Source organism: Saccostrea echinata, unplaced genomic scaffold (assembly GCF_033153115.1).
Source record: "Saccostrea echinata isolate AGI-Se365-2 ecotype Australia unplaced genomic scaffold, CSIRO_AGI_Sech_v1 ptg000004l, whole genome shotgun sequence".
NCBI lineage: Eukaryota > Metazoa > Mollusca > Bivalvia > Ostreida > Ostreidae > Saccostrea > Saccostrea echinata.
The window spans coordinates 7198238-7211254 of record NW_026889753.1 but is presented as its reverse complement, the minus strand read 5'-3'; positions in this window follow the sequence as shown (position 1 = coordinate 7211254).

The following is a 13017-nucleotide window of genomic DNA, read 5'->3' as shown; positions in this document are numbered from 1 at the left end:
GTGTAAGTTCTTCAAGTCAAGTTAAAACAAGTCAAGATAAAACCTTCTAAAAATTCAGTAAATTAAAGTAGATTTTCTTTCCAAAATACTTTTTTGACTTAATTTACAGTATTCAAACCAAACATTACATAACTTGAACATCCAGTAACTTCAGGAGAAATATTTATCCAGTTTGAATTAGTCGTAAAAATTCTCCTAATCCAAGTTAGCGTAAGAGATTTAATAATTGTTTCTATATTGGTCATTTTTCAACCATCGTTTTGGAGATCCAATTGTAGTGTTTTGCGAGAAATGTTATCAATTTTGTTTTCCCATATAAATTTGTACTCAGTTTTTTTTCCTTCAAATTGCTGTATCCACCGCAAACTTGGTTTCGGAAGAGAAATGAGTAAGAGAGTAAATTTTGATAAGAACAAACTTTTTACTACAGGTATTTTTCTCAAAGGAGTAATGTTTCTTTTAGACAAATGATTTATTTCTTTCTGAATAAGTTTAACCTTTTTGTCAAAATTAAGTTCTTCCATTTTTACAAGATTTGCTGTACATGTTATGCCTAGAATAATAAATGACTCAGTTGTCCATTTCATTCCTGTATCGCAACAAAGTGTATTTTCTGTTTAATTTCAGAACCACCAGACTGTTTATGTTTTTGAAATATTAGGCTTTAAGCCTAAAAAATTGTGAACCTTGAAAGAGGAGATCCAAGTGCATTTTTAAAACTCTTTTCTGACCCATCCAGAAAAAGAACTGTGTCATCTTCAAATTGTATAAGACAGAATTTTTTCCTTCCCTATTCTTATGTCTTTAATATTTCTATATTGTCGTATCATGTGTCCTAAAATTTCTAAGCACAGATTAAATTAAGTAAGGAGATACCATTGACAACAACCCCTGCCAATTTCCAAAAAAAAAATTGAAAAGATACACAAGAGGAATACAAGTTTTTGAAAAAAAAAACTTTCAGTTTCCGATAAAATTTCAGACTGAGAAGTGATAATGTTACCATTGCTTTGACTGAGTTGAATTAGTTGCTTATAGTTTTATTTACAGTATTTTTTTCCAAACTAAGAAAATACTTTGTAGGTTTTTCTCCCTCTTTAATCCATTTTAATTTTGTTTTAACAAATAAACCTTTGATATAGTCTTTACGAAATTCTTCTAGCCTATTCTGAGCTATATTTAGTTTTCCACAATATTTGGAGACTCGATTTTATTTCTTAAGGATTCTTAGAAATGAATTTCCTCTTCGAGATATTTAATAGTTTTATTTTTTATTTCTTTTTTTCTGAAAGAACAACATATTGTTGAACCTCATATATATAATAACTGTTCGAAAAATTCTTGATTATCAATATCAAAACATAATTCTCTGCTTTCCACAGAACGCAATGCCGAGGGGTTGAAAAGGGAGGCAGCATATGATAACGTTACTTTTTCAATTGTTTAGCAATTGAAATATATCTGGTCTTTCAGAAGGGAATTATTAAATTTCCAAAAACCTTTTCTCTTCTCAAATTTAATGAATTTAATGTAAAGTTCAAACATTGAGAGGTCAGACCTATGTCCTGGCTTTATATCGACCATATCTACTAATGCCATCAATACATTAGAAACTAAGAAAAAAATCAAGTATCGATTTTTTGTAGGGTTAGTATTAAACCATGTGTACCTTTTTCTGAGTTCTTGTTTTATTCTGCAGGGATCAATCAAACCATGGATATCTTTAATATTCATAATGAAATATTTTGCTTTTTTGTTATTTATATTAGTATATCTATAATAATCCAATTTTGTGTCTTGAATCAGATTAAAGTCACCAGCAATAATTATAAATTTACCTTGAAAGAATTTGACACTGTCTGAAAAAAAATGGATTTTGTGTGTAAGGACAGTATAATTTATATTGACTAATAAATTATCATATCTATTGAACAGGTTAAGTTCAAGTATCAGCAAGTTACCCTCTTGATATCTATGTTCACTTACAACTTTATATTCAAAAGTGTTATTGAACTAGATTGCGGTGCCTCTGGCATTGGAGTGCCCAGGAGATATATAAGCATCACATTCCCATAAAAATCTTATATCTTTGCAATCATTCATAGTACAATTGGTAGATAGAAAAATGTTTTTGATTAATATAGTTAAGTACACCTTTTTTCTAACCCTCCAAGACCTCTACAATTTAAAAATATAAATATCAAAGCTCACAAAAGAATGCATAGTTTTGAACTGAGTTAACAATATTTTTATTTTAGTAGTTATACACCCGCAGTGCACTGTGCAAAAAAGGGGGTATATGTAATAAGTATCCCAATAAATAATGGCAAGATTGACGTGATACATGTACGTTAAATTGGTAGATGTAACTGTAATTCTATTCCAACCTAATTCACAAATATCTTTTTCACACGTTGACAGAGACAAACACAAACACAAAAATACTAAGTAACATAATTCCTGTACATATTTGAGTGGCTCAATGATAGGGCATTTTATTTTTGTTCACCCAAATAACATGTCACTTATCACCGGAAGTGATCTTGGCACACAAGTGATCTTATACACAAGTAGATTACAATAAGATACATTCTGTTTATCGCTTTTTGTGATGCCTCCGGATCGAAAGATCCCGGGGGTATATTGTTTTTGTCCTGTCTGTCTGTTTATCTGTTTGTCTGTCTGTCTTGCCAACTTTAACCTTGCCCATAACTTTTGATTGGTTGGAGCTATGACTTTCATATTTCACTTGTGTATTTCTTGTGACAAGACCTGTCTTTGGGTACCATCATATTTGACCTTGACCTTGGGGTTTGACCCACTTTTGCAAAAATTTATGAGACTTTAACCTTGGCCATAACTTCTGAACAGTTGGTGCTTGGGGTTTCAAACTTCACATGTGTATTTTTTGTGACAAGACCTTCCTCTAAATATCAACCTCTTTGACCCTATGACCTTGACCTAGGAGTTTGACCTACTTTTGAAAAACTTTAACCTTGGCCATAACTTCTGAAAAGTTAGAGCTAGGGCTTTCATACTTCACATATGTAATCCTTGTGACAAGACCTTTATTTGGATACCAACCACTTTGACCTTTTGACCTTGACCTAGGAGTTTGACCCACGTTTGAAAAACTTTAACCTTGGCCATAACTTTTGAATGGTTGATGTTAGGGCTTTCATACTTCAAATATGTAATCCTTGTGACAAGACCTTCGTTTGGATACCAACCACTTTGACCCTTTGACCTTGACATAGGAGTTTGACCTACTTTCGAATAACTTTAACCTTGGCCATAACTTTTGAAAGGTTGGTGCTAGGGCTTTCATACTTTACATATGTAATCCTTGTGACAAGACCTTCCTTTGGATACCAACAACTTTGACCTTGACTTTGATGTTTCACTTACTTTTAAAAAACTTTAACCTTTGCCATAACTTTTGAACGCTTTCAAATTAAACATTTTTTATCTTTTGGCCTGGATTTTGACTTGCATTTGAGAAACTTTAACCTTCGCCATAAGTGCCATACGGGGGCATCAGTGTTTCACAAACACATCTTGTTTTATTTCAGAAAAAGGTGTTGCCATGGTTACTAAAGATAAAATTTCTTTTATTTCTTTTTTTTATCGCTACGCCTCCCCCAATTTTGGTCAAATTTAAAAAAGACTTTGAATACAAGTAGATTGTATAAAGATATTTAGTACATAATTTGGTATATTGGTGTTTTATTTTGATATAAACAGTATAACCATGGTTACTTTAAATAGAAATTTCATTGAAATTCTTTCAAATCGCTGATCCTCCTTTAGTTTTAGTTCAATTTCAACAAGACCATGTACATAAGTAGACTACATTAAGATACATAATTCTGTTCATCGGTTTTTGATTTCTACAAACGGTGTTGCAATGGTTACTTAAAAAAATTCTTCGAAATTCTTTTAAAATGCTACTCCTTCACAGTTTTGGTCCAGTTTAAATAAATCTTTGTACACAAGTCGACTTCATTAAGATACATAATTCTATAAATCGGTTTTTGATTTCGACAAACGGTATTTTCAAGGTTACCAAATATAGAAAGTTCATTGAAATTCTTTCAAATTACTACACCTCCTACAGTTTTGATCTGATAAGACTTTTTACACAAGTAGATTTTACTAAATACATTTTCTTTATAATAAGTTTATACCAGAGAAGCTTCAATCTCGTTAGAGACTTCTGGTTTTAAGTTTCTGATCGACATTAACAAACCATTAGTGCGTTGTTAGGTCACCTAAGTCACTCAGGTGACCCTTACTATCTGTTTTCGACGTGTGATAAAATTCTTTGGAACCGATGAACCAATTTCAACCAGTTTTTGCATATAAAATTTATGTGTACAGTGGAACAAACAATTTCAAATATAGCCCCCCCCCCTTTCCCCCGGAAGGGAGCCTAAGTGGTGGGGCTAACAACCATCAAAATTAATACAATCTTTTAAAAAGTCCTTTACTCCAGGACATCAAGCAGTCAAACTGTTGGCATGATTCCAATAAGCATTGAGCCCTGTACCAAAATTTTGAAATTCATGTTCTCTGGATCAGGGGCTCAGGAGTTAGGATAGGGCTCATATGATTATGGTAAAGGCATTAATGTTTGGAAAATATTCTTCTCTCATCCTTGGTATTAAGCGAAGAAACTAAGTGTAAAGTTACGGTGAGCAATGATGCTTCCTCCAAATCATATAATTTATAGTTCCTAGGTTTGGATTTCTGGTGTTCATGTGGGAACAATTGATTACATAATGAAAACCATTATTTCTTTGAAAAAAAAAAACAAGGTACAAAATTAAAATGAGCAGGGACGGTTTTATCATATTTGTGAAATTTTGAACCTTTGAGTCAACAAGATAGGGCTCTTTTGATCTTGTAGGGAATCTGTACTCTTCTGAGAGAATTTATTCCCCTTTGCTATTCATCTATGAAAATTGATCACTGTAAATAAAGTAATTAGTAGATTTATTGATAAAAGAATTTTACAAGTTTAAGATAATGTTTAATACAAAAGAGTAGTTTCATATTTTTTCTAATGGTCAGATAGACTTATAAGTAATAGATTTATAGAAATGAGACAAAAATACCTTTTTCTGTACATTAAATGTTATAAATAAAAACCAAAAGATATGGGTTTACTGTACAATTGTACGTGTTCGAGCACTATTGTTTTGTTTAGTCTGCTTGGTGATAGTGTTTAATGAGTCGAGAGTGTCCGTGTAGGCAAGTAAATAAATCTACTATGTTTTATAGACTACTAGTTTGGCTCTTTCGTCATTCTTTTTGTCTTGCTTTTGGGGAAATATCTTCGTATATCAATTCATTATGTTTTAATACATGCATCTATGAATCCTTTACAGTGTTGTACTATATCCAGGGACCGTTTAGTTAAAGCCCTGGCGTCTATTGTTTCTTTGGAATATTATAAGAACCCATGGGGTTTAGAGTAAAAAGCATTCACTGTCGAACAGTCCTGTACCGAAGCGTTACGGTTTTCAAGGGTTAACTTTTTTATATGACAACAACGTTACCAGATCTAATTTTAAATGTAAACGTTATGCAAGACTATTGATAAACCCCTTTACAAAACGATCACAATGTGGATTTGTTTCCTAGGTAAGCCTTTAAACTATGTTAAGAAACTCACTTATGTGGATTTATTACAAAATTACCGCAAACATGCAAAATTAAAGTCAAAATACAGAATTTCAATGTAATACGGTGCAGGTTTATACTTACGGAAGCATATATTAGTGCCTCCTTGTATTACAAACTCCCAATAAGCTTTTGAATCATGGTAATCGCAGTCCAAATGTTATTCATTGTCAATTAAGAAATAATGCTAGTAGTAAAAATGCTGATCTACAGAAATATTTTGGTATGACCGTTCAATATATACAAATTAAATAGTAAATTTTACAGAATACAGAGCAAATTTTACAGATTGATATGTAAATTTTACAGATTAAAATGTAAAATTTACAGATTAAAGTGTAAAATTTACAGATTAAAATGTAAATTTTACAGACTAAAGTGTGGAAAATGAAAAAAAAAATGTCCAAGTGGCACTAATACGCTTCCAGGCATTTTCAAAAGCATTTGCAAAAGATAGAGTTAGTTGATTTCTAACTTGATATGGTAAATTGCTCCATATATAATTTAATAGTAGATGGAAAATAACTATCCATATATGATGTGGTTCTAGCTTAAGGGATAAGAAAATAAAGATCATCATGATTTATTAAGGAACATGGGGCATTAGGTGAAATACAAGGTTTTAAGAGGTCATGGAGGTATTATGGTGTTATCCAATACAATATCTCGTAAAATAATATAAATTTATGTACTTTACTTCTGATAGATAATATATCCCACCCCTCTTCATCAAATAAAAGTGTTCTTTGTGTTCTCTCATACCTGTAATAATTAATGCACCAGCGATTTGAACATCTTTTAATAAAGACAATTCCCTTTTCTTATACTTATCCCAGATCTCAGTCTTAGAAAAACGAATAATTCATCTATTATTGCTTATATATATTGAATATAAAGTCCAATGCGACAACTGCCGACAAGAGAATGTGAACTACAAAATGAGGAAGAAATAAATAATTATTATACTATTAACTATAGTTGGGTTGCTAGTAATTATTAAATCGATACAATTACTCTCTGTTGTTGTGAAATTAACTAAATTTGGAAAATTTAGATTTTGAGGCATTGATTTGAAACTTGTACTATGATTTGTTTTGTTTGTTTGTTTGTTTGTATGTTGTTTAAGTCCCTCTCGAGAATTTTTCACTCATATGGAGATGCCACCACTTGCCGGTGGAGAGCTGCAAATTTTGTCCTATACTCGGCACTTACGGCCATTGAGCAGTGAGGGATCTTTTTCGTGCCAGCACCTACTGCGACACGGGACCTCGGTTTATACGGTCTCATACGAAGGACCTGTCTCCACGTCCCACAGTGGGATTCGAACCCGCGACGTAAGGATCAACTCCTTACACTGCGACTCTAGAGCAGACGCTCTAACAACTGCGCCACGCGGGCGACTGTACTATGATTTGACAGAATATTAAAATCAGCTATTTATAGTAAAAATATAGGAAGACTACATTACTTTCAAGCGCCTTGTTTTTTTTTCTTTTTTCCCCTGAAATTCAAAGAAAAGATTTAGATTAAGGTATTTGATCATAAAGGTTATAATAATATGCTTTATCCTGTCTGTGTAAAAGAATACATTTTTGGATAGTTCTCTATTGAATTTTGGTGTTTCGAGTGTTATATATTTTTGCACTGCTCACTATTTGTATTGTTATACAACCGTAGCTTGATTATGCCAATGTAAAACCATCAGCAAAACAAAAATAAGAAGCATATCATTTTCCATAATGCAGCCTAATTAGTAAAGTAACCAAAAAAAAAATACAAATTATGAAATTTTTAACAAAATATTTTTTCATTATGAGAATAATTGATTTTAGACCCGATTTAATAGTTGCCTCATTGTCAAAGACAATAAGATATTTTTAAATATTATACTTTCATGTAAATTAGTTGAATTTGGTTCGCCGAGAAACATTTGTTAAAAACACTATTACCCGCTGAATAATGAAGCCACGCCCTCCAGCGTAGCAACAGTCAACATTGCTTGACGACGGGTGATATTTTAAAAAATAGTGACTGCGCAGAATTCATGCGCACAAGGTTCACTGTGTATTTGTATAAAACATTTAGTATAATATAATAAATATTGCATGTAGTAGTGTGTAACATTGAAAATTTTCACCCCTCGAAAACCATTGTCAACCTCGGCTGCGCCTCGGTTGACAATGGTTTTCTTGGGGTGAAAATTTTCAATGTTACACTCAACTACATGCAATATTTATATATTATCAACTTAATGTTTACTTAATTCGTATAAACATACCACTAGGAGAATTTCTCAGAATTGTTGACAGTATACATGGATTCAGAGCACCGATTACGGTTTCATTGTCAAAATATAATTCATTTTATAAAATCTTTTGTCCGTTTTGCATTACGAAACCACTACCGGATCTGATTTTAAATGGATATGTTATGCAAAAGACTGGACCTTCAACGAAAAAAAGATCGATTTATTGATAAACCCCATGGCATAATGATCTCAATGAGCAATCTAATATTGTAGTTTTAGTTCTTTGCTGAAGCGCGTTTACCTGGCGTTTTCGTAATACACACGCAAACAGCGACGTTAAGAGGACTGGGTGGTCATAACTATTTTTAGACTATTTAAACTTCATGGAAGATTCTTAAGAGCTCTACATGAAAATATAAGAAACTGCATAAAATAGTATTTTTGTAGTTGTATCACTTAACTAAATAATAGTTAATGACTAAAAAATCATATTTCATGTTTTCATCTGGATCTGTTGAGTAATTATTTGACCACACACTCTCCTTAAAAGTCTATATTGAAGTATTCAAACGTATTGTCATCTGTAACTTTGTGCATATTTTGAATGACAGAAATCTTACGTAAATGTACAAAGGTTATTAATATTCCTTCTAAACCGAAGTTCATTGATCTTACGAACTGCAAAATTAAACTTTGGATTTCATGAGAAAGCGAAGCTTCGAGAATCGAAATAATGGATGAGCATGACGGAATACAATGTTCACGGACTCCGTTGACAAAATGTTATGAAACTACTTCTTCACGTTATGGCGAGTCCTTTTAAAATGGATAATCATGGATCTGTTTTCAAATCATTTCAAAATGGATACTCATGAATCTGTTTTCAAACATTATCATTTTTTAAACATCAACAAATTTGTATCTTTTATTAAGTCATTAAAAGTATCAAACATATCACTGCAGTTCTTTGAAGCAATTCTTTTTTCATACATAATTTTATTCATAAAAAGTTAATGGAATTGGGCAGCAGGCTAAGCCTATGTTAACTGTTAACCCTCTCTTCCTAACAAATAATTAACATAATTGTTATAAATGATCCTTTGAGTCTTTGTAATTGAAGCTAAAAAATAAAATTAGTGTTAAGTTATTGTAACTAAAATATATTTCATTATCTAAATACATATACTAAACTTTACAAGAAGACCTTCAGTTAAAACATGGCCGTAGGAACCGGGGGCACGGGGGAGAGGGGCGTTCCCCCCCCCCCCAATAATTTTGCCGATGTATAGAATACTATAGAAAACATAGCTACTATATGCTTGTGCCCCCTCAATAATAACGTCTGATGACCTTTTTTTTTTTTTTTTGCTTGTCAAGGAAATTTGGTAGTTGATAGAGCCCCCCCCCCCCAACTGAAAATGTATGGTTGTGCCCCCTCAAAGTGAAATTGCTTCCTACGGGCCTGTAAAACATGAATATACAGAATCATTAGAAACTTTAGAAATGAAATATAATTCAGAACTGTGTGTTCGCCTAAATTTACATGCCTGATTCCCTTCTTTTGTTCTTATCTATCAATTGAAGTTATTTTTCATCAATAGATCTTGTATATCTGCAGTTCAAAATACATCCATTCATTCCTCTCTGGAAAGCTTAAGACACCACTTTGTTTAATTACAATGATTTTCTCTATTCCATTGGTTTAATTTAGATCACACCCAAAGCTTCCATTCTATTGTGCATGTTAGTTATGCACCTGCGTGTAACCAAGTAATTGTGTTGATTTATAACTTCGTTGTTAAGCAGATGGGATTCGTACAGCTTTTCTAAAGTTAGAATTTGGATTCTATGAAAAAAAGGTGAGCTTTTAACATTCTTTATTTGAGTTTGGAAAGGCGAAACTATCTTTCTCGATATTTATATTTATATGATTTACGAACTAACCCTTGAACATAGAATTTATGTACTTGTATTTGTAAAATGTTTTATTTTAGGCAATTTCACCCCAAATGGAGAAATTTGAGATCGTGAAATATTATAAAACACATATTTAGACTATCGAAATATTTCCTATGAAAGCCTGCATTTGTATATTTAAATTAATAATCAAAATGATTACATGTATAATGTTACATGTAGTAGGTGACAATGTCAAAGTCTAAGTTACTTACAAACTAGTTCAGAGAATTTGTGTCCCCCGCTTAGGGAAAAAAAGAAGAGCATGCGCAGTTCGGGGGGGGGGGGGGTCACAATGCCCCCTGTATTTGTAGAATTGTTAAATGTATACATGTATATTGTAGCAAATTAAAAAAAAATGCCAATATGGATATAAAGATTTCATTGCTTATTCTTTAATATGTGTATAGAAGATTATTTTTAGTATACAGAATATTTAATTTATCACACTGTAATAATGACTTTATGAGTTTGTACACGCCAGACATCATAACTTTTTCATTTCACATGTTGAATAGTATCATTTAGTAAATCCAAAAAAAAAAAAATTTAAAAAATTTAAAAAAAAAAAAAAAAAAAAAAAAAAAAAAAATCGTCAGGGGATTGAACCCGGACCTCTCGCTTGCTAAGCGAGCAACATCTTTTTTTTTCATATTTTATTGATAAATCTTACAAATAATACAATACATATATATCACAGTCAATATCCACTATATGTAGTCAATACATCATTTAACAAAAGAATAAAAAAAAATGAACAATAGTGTTCCTTCTGTTTCTCTCAAAATAGGATTTTTTCTCAAAAATTTCTTGTAAAACATCTTTCGATTGTTTTCTACCATACATAGATGATAATGATTATAAGAAATGAAATGTCTTATTAAGTATTTACAAAATCTTTCCAATTCTAGCTTTTGATTGCTTTGTAAAAACAACTGTCTCCTTCTTTAAATAGTGAATCTACAAATTGATATGAAAAAATTAACGAAAAAAGTATCAACATTTTCAATACCACTAGGAAATGTTGTTAACAAAAGTTCTTCAATGTCTAAAGTGTTATATATACTATTCTTACAGTCCTTCAACAATGACTCTAAATGATATATGACAAAATTGTTTTTAAAACCTTGTATATCTTTACATTTTACAAACATGTGCATTAAATCTTCACACTCTATATTACATAGTGGACATCTATTAGAATCTGTTTTACCAATTTTAAACAGTTTCTCATAGGTAAAAATTCCATTATGAAAAATTTTAAAATCAAGTTCTACAATATCAGGAGGTATACACCTTTCTTTCAATACAATCCATCTATTATCAAGTTTTGCTGTATCCTCTAATTTTAATTTCTCTTTCCAATATTCGTTTGACACTGGAGGTTGAAACAATTTTTGTATTAATATCTTGTAAAATATTTTAACAGTGCATGAAGAAAATCCATATTTTTGATTTTGCACTTTTAGTGAAAAATTGGGCAAACATATATTCTTCTTGTAAACATTAATTTGAATAACACCTTTCCACTCTTCTGGAATAATAGACAATAATGTTGAGTAGTCATTTTGAATAATGTTTGCATTAATCTCTGAATTATACTCATGTATTATTTCAACAATGAAAGATGCAGGTAAAAATCCAGGTATTACTTCATAGGAAATGTCTCTAATATGTGTAATACCAGCTTTAATAAAGTGCTTCCACATCAGTGTTTTATTTTGATTGACAATTTTTGGATTTAAAAACAAACAGTAATTAAACACATCATTTATATTTTCATCATAATTAATATCATCCCTCAAAGCATACCATGCACTAAACATTTCAGAATAAAAAGATGGTAAAAATTTTAAATCTCTGAGACTCAATCGTAAAAGAAATATTTCAACTCCTCCTTTTAAATCACAGATTTTTGTTAAAAATTAACTAAATACATCTTTCCATACATGTTGTTTAGTAGAAAACATATACTTCGCTAAAAATTTGAGTCTAAAAGAAAGCATTTTCAAATAAATATCATTTTTAAACCACCTTTTTGCCTTTCTCCAACTGCTGTTTTTTAAGTGACACTAAATGCGCACCATAATTCCATAAAAAATTTATGCATTCTTTCTGAATAGTATCTCTAGCCCAAAATGGAATAGAAATTACAGATAATAGATACCATAATTTAGACATTAGTAATGTATTTATGACAGTAACTCTTCCTTGTATTGTTAACATTCTTTGTCTCCATAAATTTAAAATTTGCTTAATGTTTTGTATTTTGTTTCTCCAATTCAAATTTTCACATTCTGGTTTGTTTCTACCAAAATAAACACCTAAAATCTTCATAATATTTGTTTCTGTAATTTCAAATAATTTTTTATCATCTTCTAAAAGTTTTCCAGACCCTATACACATGATTTCCGACTTCTGTATATTTATTTTTGCACCAGATGCTCTTCCATACAAATCAAAAAATTTTAATATTTCAAAAATAGATTTCTTATCACAAACTGACATTGTTGTATCATCTGCGTGCTGAAAAATTAATGCAGTTTTATCAGACATAGGAATATGTATACATTTTATTAAGCTATTACATTTGATTGCACAACTTAAAGGTTCTGCACATAATACATACAACAGAGCAGATATTGGACAACCTTGTCTTACTGAGTTTTTGACTGGAAAGTATTTTGTTAAATGGCCATTGCTTTTAACACTGCTTTGAATATCTGTATAAAAAATTCTTTCCCATTTTCTAAAACTATCTCCAAAACCAAATACTTTTAAAACATCTAATAAATATTCATGACTAACTCTATCAAAAGCTTTTTCTTGATCAATTTTCAAAATATATCCTTCTATTTCGTCCATTTCAGACATTTCTATAATATCTCTTATACTAGCCAAGGAGTCTGCAATATCTTTACCAATTATACAACATGTTTGACTCTCAGAAACAATATTTGGTAATACAAGTTTGAGTCTATTAGACATTATTCTTGTTATTATTTTGTAATCTACATTCAATAAACTAATTGGTCTCCAGTTTTTTAACAATCTTTTATCATCTTTTTTCTTATATAATAATGTTACAACACCCATTTTCATAGAATGTGATAACGTTTCCTTTTTAT